At 43.6% G+C, this 8,772-nt stretch overlaps 1 long non-coding RNA gene across 1 annotated transcript; it reads left to right on the forward strand.

Annotated features, from left to right (window-relative positions):
- Nucleotides 1-1,228: 1,228 nt before the first annotated feature.
- Nucleotides 1,229-4,683, forward strand: LOC109757466 (uncharacterized). Its single transcript, XR_012203292.1, has 3 exons — nucleotides 1,229-1,752; nucleotides 1,900-2,059; nucleotides 3,590-4,683. It is a non-coding gene; the product is annotated as an uncharacterized lncRNA (long non-coding RNA).
- Nucleotides 4,684-8,772: the final 4,089 nt, after the last annotated feature.

Raw genomic sequence — 8,772 nt, forward strand, 5'->3', positions numbered from 1 at the left:
CAGTCGTGCGATGCCCCCCCTATGCGTCGAGAAGCTGCACGCGAGACGGAAGTATACTACCCCCACACTGGGCCGGCCCATATCTATTTTTTTTCTGAACCCCCCCGGCAGCGTTGAAACATGAGCGATGAATGAATCTCTATACTTACTATACTTAAAAAAGAAGGTAAGATTACTATTTTACCTCTTTTTCGTCCAACCTTTCTTATATACATCCCACTCTTTCCTTCTGCTCTTTCATTTTTTCTCCCATCTATTTTTTCGTCGAATGGCCTGCATCTATTATTTCGATTGCTGCAAATGCTACAAGGAAAGTTTCTTTGTTGCTGGATGTGGAGAAGAGATGGACCAAGCCTGAACTACGTTTTGTGAAGTTGAATGTAGATGCGGCGTATCATGCGGACGAAGGAGCTGGAGCTGCAGCGGCTATATTACGCGACAGCAGGGGTAATTTTATTGCTGCGTCATGCATATACTACCCTATAGCTGCTAATGCTGTTACATCTGAAGATGTGGCAATGAGGGATGGTCTAGCCTTTGCTAACACCATGGGGTTTCACGCTATTGAAGTGGAATCAGATTCTTTGGAGGTAATCAATTTTTGCTCTGGACATGATCATTGGTGGGATGCTGCAACAACAATATATGCATCTTGGACTTGGCTACGGATGTAGGGAAGGTCAATTTTATGCATTGGTTTAGAGAGGCTAATAGTATTGCTCATGAGCTAGCTCAATTTAGTTTTCATAATAAAGTTTCTAGTATTTGGGATGGTGACCCCCCTAGTTTCCTCCTCGGTAAACTAGCTGATGATGTAAATATTTTGTTGAGTTAATAAAGCTAGCCATGATGGCCTTCCCTAAAAAAACTCGTCAAAATAAAAACATATTTTGTTGGTAAGTCACTAAATTCTTAACAAATAAGTGCTTAACCATAAAATGACAGGTAAATCATGACGGTTGCATACAAAAAATTGCTAATAAACGTGCAGTCACGGGCTAATCTATTAAAATGTTTATACTCCCGTTGTAATGCACGGGCAATTGTCTAGTACCACTAACAAAAGAGCAATGAATGAATGAACGATGTCAGGGTGTCGGGGTTTCCCTCGCTTCTTCTTCCTCCTTGTGTGTCTTTGTTTCCTGTTACGGGATTGCAAAATCTTAGTCGACTGGTACTCCCTCTGGAAAGATTTATAAGACGTTTTAGAGTTCCACGTTCATTTCTCGTAAAGCTACGAAATATCTTCAGTTTCCAATTTTGCCCTCGTCACTCACTCCTCCCACTCACTCATTCCCCTCCCTCTCGCTCGACTCGCTCGTTCCCCTTTTCTCGCCTCCGACGAAATCCCTAGCTCGTCTCGCCTCCGACACTCACGTCGTCGCCGCTAGCTTGCCTATCACCCGCGTCGTCGCTGCTCGCCTCCCTCTCCCCCGCGTCGTCCGGGCTGCCTTCACTGGTGCCGTCGCCTCTCACTCTTGCCCGCATCGCCTGCACCAGCAAGGTCGCCACAAAGTTTGATTTTTTACTGAAGGGGAGGCGAGAGCCTGTGGGAGGAGCTATGCCGACGGCTGGGTCTGAAGCGGCTGGTCGTCTCACCGTGAGCACGAGGGGGAGGGGCGGGAGGAGCACGAGCGAGCGGCTGTTTTAGATGAGGAGGAGCGGAGGCGGCAGTGACATGGTGCAGGCGACGCTCCATCTGCTGCTGAGTATGACGAGTGGAGGAGGAGCAGGAGGACGTCGGCGCCGTCGGTGAGCATTCCTCTCTGTAGATCTGATTGCTTGCCGCATGCTTGTTGAGTATTGCAAACTTGCTCCTCTTTGATGATGATGAAACAGAGATCTGACTGAATTTCTCGCATGCCTTGTCCTGAATGTTGATTATGTGAATGTTCACAGGAACGTGGAGAACAATCAATTCACAGGATCAATCCCAGAGAAGATGCTCACCATCCCAAAATTGGTGTAGAAGAAAGGACAACCACTTAACTATTCAATTTCTGCAGAAGAAAGGACAATCATTTAACCATTCTGATCCGCGGTTCCTCTCCGACCGACAGTGAGTTGCTGTTTGTACTCCCATGTTCTTTTGCTTGTACTGCTAGAGTGCTTGTGCTTGTGCTGCTATATCTTCTGGTGCTGCTAGATTAATATGAGTAGGAGTAGAGTACAAGCAGTAGTTAGAGTGCTTGCTCAGAGTAGGATTTCTGTTAGGAGTAGTTAGAGTACTCTACTGGAAGTCTGAAAGTACTCCTTGTAAGAGTAGTTAGAGTTCTTGCTCAAAGTAGGATTTCATTTAGGAGTCCAGTTGAGCAAGTTTACAAGTTGTAGAGCAAAATGCTCTACTGAAACGAATAATACGCTATAAATAACGTGCACTCCTAATAAATAACAGACCATTTTGTATGGAGCAAGTTAACAGACCATTTTGTTTCAAATAAATAACAAGCCATTTTTCAAATAAATAACGTGTTTTATATAGTTGTCCTAAAAATGTTTGTTCTATGATGCCGGTCCTAAAATCTGATTGCGAGCAGACCTTGAAGAAAATGTGCCTTGCGTCCATATTTCAGCCGCATGTAAACTACCCCAAGTGCTGGAAGGTGATCCAGCTCAGTATAGTATGCCGAAGCGCGTGATCCACTCACCACGCCTTGTAAATTCAGAAACTTCAGTAAATTTACAGTAAATTCAGTACTGTAGGAGTACATTCAACGTAAGCATTGCCATGTAAGCAGCATATCTCTGCTCATCTGTTAGTGAATTTCTTTGCCTTCGTATTTGATGAACACCTACAATAGCAAAAGAAAAATAGGAAAATTAGGGAAACTGTGGTAGAATAAGAAAGCTATGAAAAATCAATTCAACTAAATTCATTTCAACCATGATCATATCAGCAAGATAATCCAATAATGATCTTGAAAATCTATGGTGAAAAATCATTCTAGCAAATCTTGAATAAGCCAATCATGGTTGGGTTAATCCTGCTAGTCATTCTAGCCAATCATTGTAGAACAGCAAATCATGCTCTTGGATAAGCTAATCAGTCTAGCAAAATCTTGTTAACAACAAGCAAAGAAACTGCTAACATATGAGCAGTATCATCGAGTATATGCTGTTGGCCCCTGTGTCAAGTGTCATAATTCAAGTGTAATGAACAGAGGCAGATCTTGACAGAGCTTGACAATGGAGTACACTTGACTTGGTTACTCTCATTTAAAGCACTAGGAGTAGGATGCATATGCATATGCCAACATCAGGAGTACTCCTGTACAACATCGGGAGTAGGATGCATATGCATATGCCAACAACTAAAAGAAGATGCACTGCTATACAAGTTCATTTATACTGCAAATACACAAAATTAGGAGTACTATACCCTGGAGTAATTAGTGCAATTTCACTGTTTAATCAAACAGTACATGATTAAGGAGTATTTCAGCAAGTTTAATTTCAGTTACAAACAGTACATGATCAATTGGAAACATGATCAAGGAGTATGTGTATGGAGTACCTCCTGCTGCAGCTTCTTCTTGGAGATCTGCTTCATCTTCTTGGATCATATTCACATCAACATCTTCTTCTGCAGGTGGTGAGCAGTTCAGATCTGGAAGCACCATACTGTGATGTTGCTGTTGTGATGTTCAGGTACTGTTGCTATTGCTGTTGTGCTGGTGCTCTACTTTTCCTCTTGCTACTGCTGCTATGATGAGAAATTCTTATCGGTGCTCTTGCTATGATGAGAAATTCTCCTGTTTGTGCTACTCCTGCATGATGAGTACTCCACTGTTGTGTCGGGCTCCACTTTTCCTCTTGTTGGTGCTCTTGCTATGATCAAGGAGTACTTTATGACCTGCACCTGCTGTTGTACTGAGAAATTGTACTCCTGTGCTGATTTGCACCTGCTGTTGTACTGAGAAATTGTACTCCTGTGTTGATTTACACCTGCTATTGTACACTGCTGATCTGCTCTTCCTACTGTTGTGCACCTGTGATCTCCTGAACTGCTGTTGTGCTATGATGAGAATTTATTCTTGCTGTTGTTGTACTCCTTGATCCAGCTGCTATGATGAATTCTTGCTGTTGATCATGTTGCTGAATTCTTGCAAGGAGCACCAGGGCGAGCAGCAAGGTGGACGCAGCGGGGAGCACCTGCGAGCAGCAAGGTGGGCGCAGCGGGGATCACCTAGGCGAGTAGCAAGGGAGGGCTCCCTGGGTGCAGTGGCAAGGGAGGGCGCCCTGGCGCGGCAAGGGAGGGCCTGGGCGTGGCTGGGAGGGCCTAGGCGCGGAGAGGATGGCCTGCGCGCGGCCTGGGGACCGAAGCTGGGCGGCGAGGACGAGCGCCTGGGCGCGGCCTGGGGACCGAAGCTGGACGGCGAGGACGAGCGCCTGGATGCGGGGCTGATGCGGGGACGTGAGGAAGAAGACGACTGGTTTGAAATTCAAATCAAGGGCATAATTGTCTATTTGCACTTTTGTCGGCTGTGTGTGAAAATCCCTCAACGTCTTATAATTCTTTCCAGAGGGAGTACTTAACTAAGTCTTAGTCGATTCTATATTCGTGAGATCTTACGTGGAGATCTGTGCAATTTTTTACATATGTTATGTTACTTGAGTGAGATTTGGTGACTTGGTTAAGTCTCAGTCAACTGATATCTAGTCACACCCTTCATGTTATTATTGTTTATGTGTATCTTGGATCTTCAATTATCTTGGATCTAGTCACATAAGTTAAGCGAATTATTTGAAAAATATCCTCAACTGTCTGCAAATGATTATGTTTATACTGCGTTTCTCTTACCTTGACAATGATCATTGCTTATAGCCTTCTTTGCCGATTTGTTTTTGATGACTTAAGAGCTTGTTCGTGATGGATTTTCCCATAATGTCTACAACTACGCAAAGGTCAGCTACAACCAGAAGTTAAGCAAGCTATGAGCAGCACGTATAGCACACACTCCTTCAACAAATCACACCTAAAGGGTGACTGAGAAGGTGAATTGACGGTATGTTTTATTCTTTCATAGATGACCCATTGCGCAAATTAGCGCAGAGATCAACTGCAGCTCAGAAGTTAAGCAAACTATGTGAAGTTTTTTCCTCAATTATCTGCAAATGATTATGTTTGTACTCCGTTGGTATTCCCATAGCCCTATTTATCAATGACCGATTGCGCCATCGCCGCGGAGCGCAACTGTAACCTCGAAGTTAAGCAAATTTTCTGAAAGTTTTTTTCCTTGGCTGTCTGCAGATGATCATGTTCGAATATTTCACTTCACTTCCGAGTTGCTGCCGGTCGAGGGAGGCAATCAGAAGCCCTAGGGGAAGAGCATAATCAAAGGGCACGTGCACCACACATAGCAAGAACACCGGCCGGCCAGAATGATGCGTCCAAAGCCGCACAAGTGCCCGGGCCGAAAACACACGAGAACATTGCTGGGCCTGTCACTGAACTTATTTCTCACGAAAACACAACTGTGAGTTTATTGTATTGGGAAAATCCATCTCTGCACCCGAGCTCATCTGCACCCTCGCTGATGAAAAAATTCAAAACAAATAGTAGAAAAATTCAAAAAATTCCAATTTTTTTGTGCAGTACATAATTTGTTGCGTGAGGTCCGCTCCAATTTTCAAATCATTTGGACATCTGTGGAGCTCTCAACAAAAAAGACAAATTGAGGGTCTGTAAAAATGTTTACTGTTCATGTACTGTTTTGACCCGATTTGTCTTTTTTGCTGAGAGCTGCTCAGAATTCCAAATGACTTGAAATTTGGAGCGGGCCTAAAGCATCAAATTTTCTACTGCACAAAAAAATTTGGATTTTTTTGAATTTATTTTAAATTTGTTACGAATTTGTTTCTAACCGGGTGCAGATGAGTCTGGGCAGTGAAACGCCCTACTCGTTGTGTTGTAGCTATAATATGTACTGACCACAATCTCTTTTCAAATCCCATGTAAATCTGATAGAAATTCTTGCTTCACTTTTTAGTAATAATAATGTGATATGAAATCCTTTTGGAAAAATTAAAAATAAAATAAAATGTATTTGAAGACTAGATAGAAGCAATAGAAGGAATGCACAAGTACAATGTTCAGGCATTCCCCATTATTGCAAATCCAACTGCTCTTATTAGAATACTTTGCTGTCAAGTTTGATATTCATGTTGCCTCACCTCATTTAGTTTAGGGGAATAAATAATGAGAAGAACCAATTATATCGTTGATCTGCAGGTTGGTGTATAAATACTTAATGAACACATCAAAGACTAGGTTGGCCTTTTTTCTTTAGTAAATGCTATTGAATAAATGAACATCTTCTCCTAATAAACAAAATTTAAGTGCAGGTCAACTAAAATTGGTATCTTCATGTTGATCGCATGAAGTTGTTCTCCTATTTTTTGTAAATTTTGTGCCAAGTGTTCTGATCTTTTATGTGATTCCAGATGCTAAACAAGGAATATTAGAAGGCTGATTATTCTAAGACAGCCACCAGTTTGCCTCATATGGGGATAGTGATCTATGATGTGAAGGCAGGAGGTGTAGCCCATGGAGGAGGTGGCGTTGGAGAAGGTCTAATCTAATTCGCCAAGTTGCAGCAGCAGTTCATTCCTCGTGCTCATTAGACGGAGTGTGGATGGAGGCGCTACGATCATCGCGAAGATCCTTCTCCTTCGACGAGGAAGGGATGCTGCTAGTCAACTGGATAAATTAGACTTAACCCACACTTCACGTCCCCATTTGATGCCCCTGAGATTGACCGGAGGCACGCATGGGAGAGGGGGCACGCGCCGTTGAAACAACCTTGGGGAAAATCATCTAACCCCTAGTAAAGTGTGGCATATAATCTAATCCCCTGTGTCAACCGCCGGTCACAACCAATGTCAAGTTGCTTCTTCGTCGAGAAGCAACTTTCTAGAACTCCAACGCTAGCTCCGTCCTTTCCTCCCGATAAGATGCCAGAAGGGAGGCATTCTTGTAGCGACAATCAAGTGTCGACTTCTTCTACTGGTCGTAGATTGGTGCCGATGAGGCAGCGATGCCACCGCCCTGAGTGCTTCATCCCTGGCAACGGTGGCATCAGATCTTGGCTAATCCTACGGTGGCATCAGATCTTGGCAATAGTTTGGCGACCCAGGTAAACATAGTTGCTCATCACCAAACGGTGTCATGTATGTGCACTATTTGTGACTAGGAGGATGAAAGTATTTATCATGCGTTGGTCAATTGTCCTAAGGCGCGAGCTTTTCGTTTTGCCATGAGAGACGTGTGGAATATTCCTGGAGAAGAGTTTTTTAGATGTACGGAGCCGGACTGGTTTCTTATTCTGCTTGACCAATTGGGATCATCAGTACGAGAGCAAGTTATGTTCATGTTCTGGAGAGCTTGGCACCTAAGGAATGATTTGATCTTTGGAAGTGGAAAAGAATCATTATCTAATTCTGTTATCTTTGTGGGAAACTACTGGAACTCCTTTACGACAGCAAATACCTGTGTGCAGGTGAATTTGAGCAACAAAGGTAAGGGGGTGATCGACAATGGAAGGTATGTAACTCAACTAGAGTTTGGTCGTCCAGTTCCGTGGACAGTATGAGATCTTCCAGTGTTGGGGTTGTGGCCAGGAATAACCTAGGCGAAGTCTTGGCTTCATCATGAGATTTTATCCGCTTCTGTACTAGTGTGGATGAAACGGAACTGCGTGCGGCCCTCGCCGGGTTATACATCGGTATTACTTTTTCATAACCCACAAGTATAGGGGATCGCAACAGTTTTCGAGGGTAAGTATTTAACCCAAATTTATAGATTCGACACAAGGGAAGCCAAAGAATATTTGAAGGTATTAGCAGCTGAGTTGTCAATTCAACCACACCTGGAGATTAATTATCTGCAGCAAAGTGATCAGTAGCAAAGTAGTTTGATAGTTTTGATAGTAGTGACAGCAGCAACGGTAACAGTAACAGTGATAGCAGTAATTTGTAGCAAGTTTAACAGTGATGATAGCAATAGTAACGCATCAGAAACCATAAGGATAAATTCGTAGGCATTGGATCGGTGACTTGTTGGATGATATTCATCATGTGACAGTTATAACCTAGGGCGATACGACACTAGCTCCAGTTCATCGATATAATGTAGGCATGTATTCCGTAAATAGTCATACATGCTTTATTAAAAGAACTGCATGACATCTTTTGTCCTACCCTCCCGTGGCAGCGGGGTCCATATTGGAAACTAAGGGATATTAAGGCCTCCTTTTAATAGAGAACCAGAACAAAGCATTAACACATAATGAATACATGAACTCCTCAAACTACGGTCATCACCGAGAGTGGGCCCGGTTGTTGTCACTCCGGGGTTGTCAGATCATAGCCATAGTAGGTGACTATAACTTGCAAGATCGGATGTAAAACATGGATATAATGATGAATTCATAAACGGTTCAGATCTGAGTTCATGGCACCCGGGCCCAAAGTGACAAGCATTAAGCATAGCAAAGTCATAACAACGTCAATCTAAGAACATAGTGGATACTAGGGATCAGTCCGTCACAAAACTAACTCGATTACATGATGAATCTCATCCAACTCCTCACCGACCAGTGAGCCTACGAAGGAATTACTCACTCCCGGTGGGGAGCATCATGGAATTGGCGATGGAGATTGGTTGGTGATGACGAAGAACGAAGATCCCCTCTCCGGAGCCCCAAACGGACTCCAGATCTGCCCTCCCGAGGAGGAACAGGGCTTGGCGGCGGCTCCGTCTCGTGGATCGTG

This window comes from Aegilops tauschii, chromosome 1, assembly GCF_002575655.3.
Source record: "Aegilops tauschii subsp. strangulata cultivar AL8/78 chromosome 1, Aet v6.0, whole genome shotgun sequence".
Classification (NCBI taxonomy): domain Eukaryota; kingdom Viridiplantae; phylum Streptophyta; class Magnoliopsida; order Poales; family Poaceae; genus Aegilops; species Aegilops tauschii.